This window comes from Rhea pennata, chromosome 13, assembly GCF_028389875.1.
Source record: "Rhea pennata isolate bPtePen1 chromosome 13, bPtePen1.pri, whole genome shotgun sequence".
Lineage (NCBI taxonomy): Eukaryota > Metazoa > Chordata > Aves > Rheiformes > Rheidae > Rhea > Rhea pennata.
Window position 1 is genome coordinate 300,836 of NC_084675.1, and position 15,187 is coordinate 316,022.

General features: G+C 40.3%; 1 protein-coding gene across 7 annotated transcripts in view; it reads right to left on the reverse strand.

Annotated features, from left to right (window-relative positions):
- Window positions 1-15,187, reverse strand: part of RANBP10 (RAN binding protein 10) — a 77,089-nt gene that overhangs the window by 33,573 nt on the left and 28,329 nt on the right. The window lies entirely within an intron of this gene.

The following is a 15,187-nucleotide window of genomic DNA, read 5'->3' on the forward strand; positions in this document are numbered from 1 at the left end:
CTGGGGTTAAAGTTGGGATTAGTGATTGCTCCCTACCGTCTTGCTCTCATCTACATCTCACAGTAATTCCATTATTCTGAGTTCCATATTTTGTTCTATTCTATCTCAATTCTATTCCAAATTATTTTGTGAGTTTCTTATATTTAGAAATGCAAGCATAACTGCTAACTACTGCAAAGAAGAATATTAATCCATTCACTAAAAGCTGAAGTCTTCTTCAGTCTGTAGAGTGGTCTTTTCAGGACTCTGCCTCATCTTCATCCTGAAGATGAAAGAAAGGAAAATACCTCCCAGCACTATGGGCCACAGAGTGATTTTGTGAATGCCACTTAAATCCCTTAGGCCATGCATGCAAAGTTCACCTCCCATAACTGCTCAAGATGGCTTATACTTTCTTCTTCTAGAAGACCAGTTAAGGCAGGTAGGGAGTCACAAGAAACAGTTCAGTTATCACAGAGTTTAAAGAAGGCATAACACACTCTGTCTTACAGGAAGACTTCAAGAGCAATCAGGATCTTCTACAGCTCTTTGGAGGAGGGCACTCTGCATGGCCATTACGCAGTTTCTCATGGTCTCTCTCTCTTGACTTGCTTTGCCCAAAAGAAACCATCTTGACAGTCCCACTCTTTCTCTAGCGTATTTCCAAGCAAGAATTACATCCAGAAGAAAATTCCCTTTCAAGGGGTCTTGCAGCATGGAAGTCTCTATTCTCCCACACTCCCAGTACCTGTTTCATGGAAGGAGAAACCCTCCCAGGGCTGTGAGGCTGTACAGATGACAACTATACAGCAATCTCCAGACTTGCCTGAAATCTTAAAGGGCAAAGCTTTGAGAGCAACCTCAGAAAGTAAGGGCAGAAGAAGGCTGAGCATTCCTATGAATTAGATGATCAAAACCATGTTTGGTAGAAAGAACTGGCACTGAAAAGCTTGAGATAGACAGATACAACATACTGTCACCTTCACTGTAAACATATTAGGCTGAATCCTTGGGCAGACTGTGCCAAACTGAAGCAGAAGCCAAAGAAAGTGCTTTGACCACTCAGATGTGAAGTAATAGTTTTGTCAAAGGGACTACAAAAAAATTAGAAGGTCCATCAGATTAGATGGGTTAAAAAGTAAATGTGCATTCTGCAATAAAGCAAAAAAAAAAAAAAAAGATTTAATACACTGAAAACCACAGAGAGGAGAAGCCACCTGTGAAGGCGGGCTGGAAGACTTCTATGAGCTATGATTTTCTTACAAAACATGAGGGCACTGCAAATCGAACCCTTCAAATGGGTTCAGCCCAGCTACTTGTGCTTAGGAATGCTTGGCATCAGAGCACTCACACATTCACTGCTTCTCAGAAAAGCAGGAGACATTCAGCGCACGCCCAAGCCCCTCTGTTTATAGCACCACACCACATGAATGCCAACAGCAAAGTTATGGATTACAGCAAGACTAAAGTATGCCATGGTCCAAGATTTTGAATCTCAGAAGTTTGGGGTGAAAGGTGTGAAAGACTCTTAGGGAAGCAAAATCTATAAATGGTAAACAATTTCCTCTGGTAAATCTACAGTGACAGACATAGACGTGCCAACAGTTAGCTCCCTGAGGTTGGATTAGATGGTCTCCACAGGTCCCTTCCAACTTCAACCATTCTGTGATTCTGTGATTTCACTAAGACTATTCAGTGAAATATTAATTTTTTCGCACTATGGTTCCCTTCTGCTATCTCTCGTATTTTCTCTGCTGTTGGTCTGTGAAAGGCTGCCATCGGTAGTCTGTTATTTTAGTCTCCCCAAACACACACTTGTTACATGTGTATAAATTGAGAACTTCTTCAGTGAAGCTGTTTAGGAACTTCAGATGATAACTAATCAGTTTATCACCTAAGCTGGTTAATAATACAGTCCAAACACAAACTGCTAACTCTTCTGTGTACAAAACATTCCTGGAATCACAAAGCTTCCAATTAATAATAACTTTGCATCACTTACATCTGAGTAGTTAAATGCTTATATATCCATGTATACCCACGACATCAGGCTAACATGAGAAATGCAACAGGATGTCCAATTGTGCGAACAATTTTGCAATACATTTCTGCCAGTGAAGACACTACAATTTTTAAACAAAAAAAGACTTTGTTGTTCCATTATCAACCAACCACCACACTGATCCTACTGAATAATTAAAACCCCTCCTGCTCCTGCACAGTCATGTTTCATAAAATCACTACCTACTATACCACCAAAGGCAGATAAACTCCAGTGAGAAGTTACTGAGCAAAGGATCTGAGGACAGCATCAGGCTTGGTACGTACTGCAGTAGCACTTAGGAACAGCTTGATCTGAAGAAGATTTCTCCACTGACAACAACTGATACTACTAGTCAAGGAAATTTCACTCATCCTGCACTTTACTAATGATTGTATATCATTAGTAAATTTTGCCAGAGATAATTTTGCCAACTCAAATGCTGTGTAGTGCTGAATCTGGTTCTTGACACAATACTAAATGAACTAAATCTATGCCATCAGCTTTATCAAACCACCATGGTCATCTTAAAAAAACAAGCTGTGTTTATTCAAGAGAACTTACTGAACTCTCCATCAACACAAGCTGACATTAACTACATGCCTAATCTTTAGTTATTTATTAAGCAAATAATGTTTTAGTATTTCTGAAATTCTACCCAGAATACATGTCAGGGTAATGACATTCACATCATTCCAGCACTGGCAAACTTCAGCCAGTTTTCTGGAATTTCCTAGTATTCCAAACCAAAAATAACAACCAGCATTTCTGATACTTCTAGACAGAAGTTATCTGGACCTGCTGATTTAAATGGCCTATCTCTATCAGAAGTTGCTTGGCATCATCTCTGATTACCAGAGGAAATAGCTCAACACATGCATTTCACAAACACATACTCCTAATTCTCAAATGGAAAAAAAAACACAAGTTTTTCTGAATCATTAATAACTTATTACTACCATCTAGTAATAGGTCTATGTTATTACAAACTTTTTGTTGACTTGAACTATACTACTCACCCTTCCAGTTCCTTAAGAACTCTTCCTTTACAAAATCAGTGCTGTTTTAATATGGTCTGCATCAGACTTCCCAAATCCTTCCCTATACCTAAGTATGCAGGTTCTTTGGACTGTTTATCCTTTGTACCACCTTTACTGAACTACTTCCAGAAGCTACTGTTAAGACCCATAAAGCAGATAAGAGATTTCATCTGCATGTTCTTAAAGAGTTGCCATACTAGACCAGATACAGTGTCAGTTTAGACAAGTATCTTGTTCAACAAGCAGATGCCTATGAGAGAGCATAAGAATAGGATGTGCATATATCAGAGTCCTCCTGAATACTGTTAGCACTTTCTAACCACCTGCAGCATACAGAAATACTAACTCAGAGGGAGATTCGATGTATTTAGTAACCCTCAAAAGATTTTATTTCCATGAAAATCTCCCATTCTCCCTTGAGCACACATGAACAATCACAATCCACAGTATCTTGCAACAAGGATCTTCTCAGCTTAATTGCTGTGTGAAAAACCTTCCTCTTCCTATTTTTATTTGGTATCCTTTAGTTCTGGCACTGGAAAAGATGTCAAACAATGCATTAATTCTCTCCAAAACATACATGTTTGGAAGTATGTATGGAAAGTAAACATACTGTATGGAAGTAGGCTACAGTTGTTCTCTGTTCTTTTCCACAGACCTCTGCCATTCACCCTAGCATTTTCCCCCTTGTTATCCTTTCTACTACCGAACTGATGTTTTCATGAAGCTATTATAACCCAAAGATCTCATTACTGAAGGGTCATAGTGAGTTCGAAACCCATCATAAGTCTATCTGTAACGTTACAACACTTTCCACCCACATGCACTGATCTCCTTTTGTCTGTGCTGAACCTTTCTGCTATCACATTGCCTGCTCACCCAACTTTGGAAGGTTATTCCCACAGGTCCTCTCCAACATCTTTCACTTTGCTACCTTCAGTAGCTTGGTATCCTCAACAGACTCCACAAGTCCTACAGACTCTCTGGAAGGTCCCCAGCTCATTATTTGCTTGAAAATAGATATTAGTATTTTCAATAGCTTCTGCTAGGTGTTCTTCAAAGTCTTTGCTCACCAGCTTTATTGCAGTTTTACATCCAACCTCCTCAGAGTTCATGACTCTTTCTACTTTTTGCATAAGGGCATGACTTGAGCTTTTTGATGAATGCCTTCGTCTTTTAAATACACATTTACTCCATTTGTTCAGCCACAATGGGATTCTTTTGCCTTTTCTCATGTCTTTTTTGATACATGATGTATACTTGCATTATGCTTTCAGGGTGGGATCTTTAAGTTCCCTATAGGGATTTAATTCCCTCCAACATCCTTTCTAGTTCCTTTTAAAATCACTTTCTCTATTGTACACAATTCCCTGTTTTGAACTGGATATAACTTTTACTCTCGTTGACTTCTCACGCTCTACAGAAGTTGTTGAATCTAACTGCATCACAGCGAAAACTGCACAGTGCTTCTTTAGTTGTAACATTATGATCAAGTACTTGAATTTGGCATAATTTCTGGCTGGCAGTTTCGAATTTAGCCACTTCATAGTTTAAAAGCACTAGCTACTATCCAGGCAACTGGAAGCATGTTGACAAAGTTCAGAGTAGCTTTATAATCAAAAGGATGTAAATGCCTGTGTTGATGCAAGTATACTAATACAGGTTTTTGTGTAGGTTTAGCTTAATGCCATGCAGGGCAAAGGAAAAGGCGAAGTTTGTGCAAATTTGAGACAGAAGGCACAAGAGCAAGAAATACTCTTCTCAGCAGTAGTAATCTACATTTGACACATGTATCACATATGTGGCTTTTTTACGTTTCATTCCAACACTAGCAAACAACACAACCCTGTTCATGCAGAAGTTATTGAATAAGCAAGCTGTTGCTATTCTGTGAAGCAGTTCCTTCTAGAGAAAACATACAGAATGATCTAATTCTCCTGATAAGAAACTACCTCAAGTTTCACCTATCTAAAAGGATACCAAACTGAAGCAGCATTCTTACCTGACATATAGCAGATAGGCTTTTACCCAGCAGTATCTGTGCTAACTACCGGAGCTCACTGTTGATTTACTTGTATGTGTAGTACACCACACTTTGCAGTAGGATTCAAAATCAGAGACTCCTTTACCAGCACTAGCCTATCTTGATGAAAACCAAGATTTTCTATTCTGGAACCACAAGCCTTGTACAGAGCACCAGAAAACAGATGGGACAGATATTTCTACACAAAGACAAAGTTGTCTGGTAAATAACACACACTGTTTCTTTGTCCAAACTATCAGTTGTTTCTCAGACAAAGAAAGAACCATCTACAGATTGAGATTGTTTTGTAAGACTCCACCTGGACAGATTTCGCTAGCACAGTCCATCCTAATCTAGTGAGATACAGGCAGCCATTTCTAAGAAAACCTTGGGAGTACTCATGCATGAATGGTTTCTGATTGGTAGTTCATTCCAACATGACTGTAGGGTTTATGTAACAACCATTTCAGTCCTTTGCTAATAGGTGACATCTAGAACAGGAGACACTTCAGATCTATGTGCACTTGAAAAGGTTTAAAAATTCTCAAGTGCAAATGTAAATTCCTTAAGAAATTTCAGAAACCAGGACAACCATACAGGACAGAGGGAGATACTTTTATTTTCTCCTAAAAAGTAGACCATGCCCTGCCAAAGGTCTATAGACTGCAGGTTAAAATCTAGTGAGCTAGTGCGTTTGGAAGGTTGGAGAGTTTAGAAAGCACAGTTCTCTCATTCTCTCCTTTTTCTTCCCCATCTTCTTCTCAAAAGCATAAAATCATTTTAAAGGGGGGAGAAGGAGAAAGGTAGAGAATAGAACGGTTTTGGCCACCTAGCACATGACAGTGGTCAAAGCAGAATCTAAACATCTGGCCTCCTAAAGCTCCTGTTTCAACCACAGATCATTCTGAAGACAAATATACTTAGAACATGCAACTATACAACAACTACTCTGTAGTATGAAGACCTCAGCAGCTAGTGAACAAAAAGAGGTTAAAATGCCATTGCTTTGAATTAAAGACATCAATGCCAAAACTCAAAATACCTGTATTGAAAAAACAGTATTTATTAATAGTCAGACACACAGAAAAGAGTAGCTCAGACTGTGCAATCAGTAAGTAGCAAGAGTGTGGGAAGAAAGAAAAGAGGAAAAAACACCTAAGGCTTAGAAAGATATTTTTAAACAATTGGCACCAAACTGAAGTTCTGTTTGGCCTGCTAACATCAGCAAAAAGAAATATATAGATAGATAGATAGATAGATAGATAGATACACTGGTCCTCTTGACAGACTAACATGATCTCAACATGCAGTAAGAAAGTGGATAACACCCAGTTCCATTGCTGCTGTTTGATAAACAGACTGCAATTATGCACTGTCCAATCACATAGCAAAAAAGATTCGAGTTACTTCTAGACAGCTACAGGATCAACTCATAAATGTCCACTGCTAAAAGAGCAGGATTGTATGATGTTGATATTTTGTTAGAAAAGAGGTTAGATGAAATCTACTACCTGGTATCACAAACTACTCTACATACACCCCTATTCAGCCACTGTTTACTCAACGCCAACCCTGGCATATTGGGCAGATCTTATGATCAGCCTAACTTCTGCTTATGAGGGCAGCCTCTGCTTCAAAAAGCAGCTCCTGGCAAGCAGTACTATTGGGCTGGAACACCATTTGCATCTTATCATTGTGGAATAGCATGTCATTTTGCCTTTCTTTCAAGCAGCGCCAGCAACGTGCAGAACATCTTCTAGTAAGCACCATGTAAAACTGGCATCAGTGCTACACCGCATCTAGGAACGCTGGGAACTGAATATGCTGCTCAACACTGAAATCATGTAGCATCAGGCCATATACAACACAGAAGAAATACAATTCAGGACAATGATTCGAAGAAATTACCACGATTAATACTTTTATTGATGCCTCTGCTCTCCTGCTGCTCTTTCTGCAGAGCGCGAGTTCATGAAGAGAAGTCAGACTGGGAAGTCAACATTCATGGAGATCTGTTCTGAGCACTCTTCTTATTTATCATGCCAAAACAGACTTGCAAGGCCCAGTGCACTTGGAAATGATGGTTATTCTAGTAAATTAGAAGCTGAGACCACAAACTCTGACTCCTCTGCCACTCCTCAGGGTTAAAAAGATGGCAAACACTTACCTAAGTTGGGACTTTACCATTGACATGTGGAGTGTTCCCTGCCTGTGTTCGTTTCAAGGCAGAAACATTCCACTATGGCTTAGGCTATGCATTCAAGGTAATCTGTACCTGGCATATAAACTGCTGCAAAGAGCAGGGCCTTATACACAAAATAAATTCACCGGCAACTCGATCTCCAATCAAGAAAACCTGAAACATCTGAAGAGGCAAGTGATGTTGGTGTTTGGCCACAGAGATGCAAATTCCTCAGAAAGACTCTCAAGTGTAATTTCTAAATTGGGGTGTTGTGTCTCTGCTGTATCCTGAGTAACATCTGTGAAAGAAAAGGCCAAGAGGTAGGCACAGTATAGGATCAGTAAGTCCAAGGGGAAGCACTGTGGCACCTTCAGTCATCAGAACTGGGAGGCCCATTCTTCAGGACAGGCCCTGGTGACTGCTCTACAGAGAATCCTTTATAGTGTTGACATCTCTCCAGATTTTGCCTATATATAGTTTTTACTCTTTTGTATATAGGACTGGTAAATAAATTCTTTTCATTTTTCTCACTCATCTTTTCTTGTCCAAAATTTGCCTGCAGCATTCCTCCTCCCATTCCTCCGATCTGCAAACCTAGCTTCCTGCAGATGCCAGTGCAAGTAGTTAAGCGGAACCACCCGCTGAAGAGGGACAATAACTTGAACAAACACATAGAAATAAACCAACCAAAATACTTTTAACAAGATTTATTGAATCCAAAGTACAGCAGAAACAGATATATCCACAACATACAAATAGCTTGTACAGTACTTAAGGGAATGGGATATTTAAGGTGAAGCCAATTATGGACCCCACTGCTTCCACTTCTTCTGCAAGACGGTAAAATGACTTCAAATGCAGCAGAAGCCTAAGTGCTGCACTGCAGGATCAATTTGTATACAGAAAATAAAACCATTTCATGCCACTGAGGACAAAATTCTCAAAGCAGAGACTAGACATGTTTAAGTCACAGGGTTCTTGCAGTATTACACTCAAGCATGTGCAAGGTAATGGTGCAGTGTCACCACACACATTCCCAGTGAGGGACAGCTCCACAGTGGTCTCACTCCCACTTGCATTCCTAGCAGATCTAGCACTTCCATGAAAGTCTAGTTTAGATCTTATGCAGCAACAACAGATTATGCTCAAGAACACTCAGGACTCTTGGTAAACCTGGCTGCAGGCCTGGCTCAAAGATTATTCCTCACTTTTCACAAAGTACTTTTAGTTGCAACTGCTAAAGAGACAAGGCTTGGATCAAACACTCATGGCAGAAAGACTAACTGTGGCAAACATCCAAAGAAAAAAAAATGAAACTCCAACATCTATCTTCCATTAATAGAAGGCAGCATTACAGAGAGACAGTGACCCAAAGGTCAAAGACAGCATAAGAAAGACAAGTGAGAAGACCTGCAGGAGTTTGGTAAATGCAGCAGAATATGGATGCTAATAAGCATTCCCTGATCCATCACAAAGTCCATCAGCATAAAATAATACTGTAAAATTTCCTTTTAACAATACTGATCTGACATGGTGAATTTAGATGAGATCAGCAACTCCTCCTATTTGACTGCTACTAGATATTAAGTAGGCTTCAAAATAACATCAAACCACAGTCAGCATTTTTTTATACAAAATGACACTACCCATTGATTCATAAAGAGAAAAAAACAAAACCAGAAAGCTCTGGATGGCTGCAATATTGGCAATACCACATCAACAAGAATGGTCTGTTCCACCTGCCCTGAAATTTGATAATGAATCCATTTTACTATCATTACATAGCATGCAGCTCACTGCAGAATGCAGTAACCAAAACAAATTCTTACTGCCTTAAATGATTAAAGACGGTAAGCGCTCCTAACTTACAAGCTTGATGTGTAAGAGAACTACAATATATTGAAAATCTTCCGTCAAGAGTCAGAACATGATCCAGTCTTTGGAAGGGACTGAGCCACATTACAAGCCATTTATAGGTTTGTAAAAAACAACATGATTAAACCACAAAACAAGTGGGTTCTATGGACAAAAGGCAACATTCAACAACTGTCTAGCATGATCGGGTTGCCACTGTACTATTACATCTATTATGTTCCCTGACATGCCATACTAGGGGGACATGGAAAACAATGCAGGGCAGAGACAAAGGAAAATGCCTGATTAGGAGTTTTGCCATTCATCTATTAAGCAACAAGGGCAAAGAACAAAAACAGGATACAACAGCCTTTATCATATACACAGGCCTCAAATCTCATCATACTAAATAACTCATATTTGCATTTATGTGTCAAGTCTTAGCTGATGGGCAAGATGGCCCATAATCTGTGCTACATACAGAGAGGACACTTCGGGATATTAGTAAAGGCCACATCACAACCCCAACTATGCTATGACATCTCAACTCAACTTTGGAAAGTCTACTTTCACATGGCACAAAACTAAAATACAACCTGATGCATAACAGAAAGCTCCATGTAGAGAAAGGATAAAATGTGCCTGTAATATATGCCCACTTCTGGGAACACGTTACACCAAGGAAAACACTGCAGACAAAGTCTCTACGAAGAGTCAACCCATATCTGTAGGAGTTATGACATTGAATAAAAACCTAACAAAGCTGAAGGCAAGCCAAATTCTAGAAAACCACTTTAGACGATATATCCCTTAGTTCTAAATTCAAGAGGGCTAATTAGACAAGGACATAGCACTAAATCTGTGCTGTATCTTGGCATCTGCACTGCACTGGAGCCAGTAAGCCCTTCAAAAAATCAGGCTACAGAAAAGCACAGGACAGCCATATTCTCCCAGCCCTAGGTGAGAACCAGCTCAGCCAACGAGCTCCCAGTTAAACTGAACATAACAAGCAAGATCCAAGCTGGACAGTTACAGAGGCAACATACCGCTTCTGCATCATCCTTCTCAGAGCACCCTGCAGCTTCTATATTACCCATGTGTTTCCATTTCTATGGATCCCACATGGTCACCAACTAAGTGACCACATTTAATAAGAAGCACCTCTTACTCATCTGCATTAATCCCTGAGCATTTGATGGCCAGTGGAAATACTTTCTCTGATTAGTCTTCCAAATTCTGGGTTACTTGCCTTGAAATATTAATCCATGTTTCTGTTCAGCTTGAATGATGTGTCTAAACACCTTCTCAAATATTTGATGGAGAAGTAGTATGGTTACTCATAGCTCTGCTTTCATTCTGCTGCCTCTCATCCAGACCTGAAATCTGTGCGCCCCAAAGTTAGCCTAATTAAAATGCTAATTAAAGCCCAATTAAGAAAAAAAATCACCAAACAGCTCCCTAAAGACCTGACAAAATGGCTGACAGCAATTGTTCTGACCTGAATGCAGACAGGTTAATCAAGCCAAGCGAATGTGTGAACTAAAGTGGGCCTGAGGGGAAAAAGCAAGTAACTTACTTTGCAAAACCTTAACTTTCACATAAATAGCTACACATAAAACATGAGATTAAATTTAGCCTAAATTCAGAAGGTTATTTACTTCAATTCTGAGCTTCAGGAGTTGTTTTTGCTACTCCCCAGCTTGATAGAGTATCAGGTCTAACTGCATTTGAGACCAGGTCACATAAAGGGTGGACCTGATCCTCACTGTTATTGCAGCTCTCAACAGCAAGCGTCATGCAGTGTTCTAAGATATCTGTCTAATTCCTCCATGCCGTGTTGACTTGCACCATATCAGCTCTTAGCAGAAAACTCATGTTTTAAATTATGTCCCATCTGGTTGTATCCAGCTGTGTACATGATAACCTGATTATGAGTTATCATACACCTCATGAGTGGAGCACAGGACTACATGGGGACAGTGGATTAGGCTGCTGCTGTATATGGCAGCGAAGAGGCAACAGAAATAAACTGCACACAATTTCTTTTGCCATTTCGGCATAGAGGCTAGCAACTTTGAGACTGCGCTTCTGAAAATCTACTGAGGAAGAAAAACTGCATTTGAACTAAATGGAAAGCAGAAGTATAATCTCCTTGAATTCAAGAGAAGACTTCTTATTTTGCTAATTTTCAACAAGGTTATAAGAATTATATGAATCTCTGAACAATAGACACAGATTCTATGCACCATACTTTAGTACCACAACTCCAAATAACAGATACTGTTGGGAAGAAAAAAGGGAATAGTACACAAACTGACATACATATTTGGTTACTTCTTGCAACTCCTGCACAACATATATGTAGTAGAAGCTGGTAAAGAGTCTAACAAAGATAGATTAAGAGACTGAAGCATTTAAGAGAGGCTGAGAAGAAGGGATTGCTCAGCCTAGAGAAGAGGAGGATTAGGGAGAATCTTATCAACGTGTGTAAATAGCTGCTGGGAGGGTATAAAGAAAGAGAGAAACTATTCTCAGCAGTGCACAATGACAGGACAACAGGAAATGGGCACAAATTGAAACACAGGAAATTCCACCTGAATGTAAGAAAAAAAACCTTTTATTGTGAAGGTAGTTGAACACAAAAACACGTTGCTCAGAAGAGCTGTCGAGTCTCCATCTTTGGAAATATTCAAAACTGTACACAGTCCTGGGCAACCTGTTCTAGCTGACCCTACTTTGAGCCAGGGGGTTTGGATCAGATAATCTCCATAGGTCCATTCCAACCTCAGCTATTCTATGAATCTGTAGCAATGGGAAACATACCCCTATCCTTGGAATAGAGTCCTTGGAGAAAATCAGCAGAGACAGACCAGACTCAGCTGCAAGGCATCTGGCCTAGAAATTTTGCACAGACTGGATTCTTCTGCTACCAATTTTTCAGTCTTTCTCATGCTACCTTTCTATACCCCAAGAAGCACCATACTCAGAAAGAAACTAACTCTCTGTCTTTTCCAGACACTAACAGAAGGCTGCATAGCCACTATTAGCACAGCTAATAGGCCCTTCTGAGCTCAATACCTTCCCAAACCCTGAAACATTTGGATTAGAAAGCATCAGACAGGAAACAGCATAAGAAGTATAGGCTTTGTCATTTGTTTTACACTTCTTTACTGCATGACTGAATAAAACAAAGTGCAAGTCACAAAAAATCCATTCAAGTCCCAAGATAATTGTGTTATTTTACTAATCACTGAAACAAAGGTATCCAGCCCTTGTCTTCAAAGTACTTGAAAAAAAGGCAGCAACAGGTCGAAAATTAAAGGGACAGAGTGCCTCCTCAGCAAGTTTGCTGATGATACCAAGCTGGGAGGAGTGGCTGATACACCTGAGGGCTGTGCTGCCATTCGGAGAGACCTGGACAGGCTGGAGAGCTGGGTGGAGAAGAAATCTCCTGAACTTCAACAAGGGCAAGTGCAGAATCCTGCACCTAGGGAGGAATAACTCCATGCACCAGTACAAGGTGGGAGCTGACCTGCTGGAGAGCAGCTCTGCAGACAAGGACCTGGGACTGCTGGTGGATGACAAGTTGACCATGAGCCAGCAATGTGCCCTTGTGGCCAGGAAGGCCAATGGTCTACTGGGGTGCATTAGGAAGAGGGTTGCCAGCAGGTCGAGGGAGGTGATCCTGCCTCTCTACTCAGCCCTGGTGAGGCCTCATCTCGAGTACTGTGTCCAGTTCTGGGCTCCCTAGTACAGGAGAGACATGGAGCTACTGGAGAGAGTCCAGTGTAGGGCTACAAAGATGATCAGAGGGCTGGAGCATGAGAAGCCTGAGAGGGGATTTTGTCAATGTGTACGAGTACCTGAAGGGAGGGTGTCAAGGGGATGGGGACAAACTCTTTTCAGTTGTCCCATGCAAAAGGACAAGAGGCAATGGGCACAAACTGAACCACAGGAAGTTCCACCTGAACGTGAGGGGGAATTTCTTCACTGTGAGAGTGACAGAGCACTGGAAGAGGTTGCCCAGAGAGGTTGTGGAGTCTCCTTCTCTGAAGACATTCAAGGCCCGCCTGGATGCAACCCTGTCTAACATGCTCTAGAGCAGGGGGGTTGGACTAGATGATCTCCAGAGGTCCCTTCCAACATTACCAATTCTATGATTCTATGATAAAGGGATGCAGCCATTGAGAAGCCAGCCAAGCTGGCTTCAGTAAGATGCTCTTTCAGAAAAACAGTCTTCATGATCAGTTGGACAACTGTAAATTGGAGAGAATGCCTTAAGGCAGGTTTTCAGCACACATCAAGTAAGATTTATATCTATTTCTGTATAAAGCAAATTTAGACCTTTGATACCTACACATTTCTTTAGAACAAAGTTTCGCAGAGGAGTTGTTTCAACTGGCATTATCTCTGCGATCAGTTAATAATAACCCTAAAATCAAACAGCTTCCCCCATCGTTATTAAGCCAATTATATGTTCCAGTTGACATGCAGCCATAAAAAGCGGTTTGCTAGCATAAATAAAAGGGTACCAGAAACGTAAGCAAGTTTGCAGTTAAGGAACTGGAACAACTAACCAAGGAACTGCAGGTGTAACTCAGCCTTAGAAGGGCTTCCAGACGTGGTTTTGGAGGATTTTACATATATTTATTATTTACTGCAAAACCAATATCAATCCTACATTTTCTTTATTCTGACATATGAAAGTTATTCATCATCATGCGTTATTTTTACAGGTATGAATTTGTGATGTCTGTATGAAATTCCTCACATGTACTATTGTTACTTGTGTGCAAATCACACAGGAAAGCAAGGAGTTTGGGTACTAATCAAACTGGGCCTTAAATATATTTATTGTACACATAAAATAATAGTTATGACTAGTCAAATCTCCTTACAGCTGGCAAGAAGAAAGGTTTAAACATGGACTGGCAAGCAGATTTGGCTATATAGTAATCCTGCACTGAATAATTCCAGCAGGATACTGTATAATCAGCATTGCTACTACCAATCTAACAGAAGTAACATAACAGATTCAAATTGCCATTAAAGTATTAAGACCAAACAAAGTATAGATTTTGATATGGCTTTGATTAAATTACTCAAGTGATCTGCTTTATCCTACAGCTCTGATTGTATCATATAGTACTCAAAGGCCTCCATAGCACTTAGTGCTGAAGAGGACCCAAAACCTATGCCAAAAAGTAGAAGACATAAGGAAAATGAGAAATAAAAGGGAGACTATAAGCAATAATTAGGCAAGTACTTAAATCCCAAAACAAGAAATCACAAAGCTTCCTTCAGCCATTGCTGAATAATTTGAGGAGTTTATCTAGAGAGCTCTATGATCTTGAGTTCTCCATGAAGAGTCCTCCCACTGGTTAAGGGGGAGATAAATTGAATATTTCCATGCTTCCCTAGAGTATTCAGCCTCCCTTCTGATTAACAATAGAATCAGAATTCATCTTTCTCCATGGTGCTACAAGGTTCTCTATACACACTTGAGAGACACTTACCATGAGGACCTTCCCTCAACACAATGTGCATCAAGTGCAAAAGGCAGCCTTCCTACAGCCCGATATCTGCTCATTCAAGCTCAACACATGGACTCTAGACTCTCAACAGCTTGTGCTGCCATTGGTTTCTCCCTTTTTTTTTTTTTTTTTTTTTTTCCATCTGTATGCCTTCCTAATGCTTTAGCAAGCTGAAGACTAGGTTCTTTTGCACAGGCCCTTGGAGTCACAGAAAATGTTTTTATGACGCACACTGTTTGCTAGCAAATAGAAAAGATGTTCTTTAGATGTCATGGCAATCACAGAAATAATTTGGCTGAAAGGAACCGCTGGAGGTCTCTGGCAAAACCTCTTCCTCAGAGCAGTGCTAACATTTAACTTTGATCAGGTTGCTCAGGGCTGTCCTACAGAGATTTGAAAATGTCTAAGCATGGAGATTCCACAGCCTTTCTAGCAACCTGCCCCGAATCCTGATGAGAAATAATACCTTCCTTATGTCCCGTCACAATTTCTTTTATTGCATCTTGTGTCATTGCCTCTCCTCCTTTGATTGTG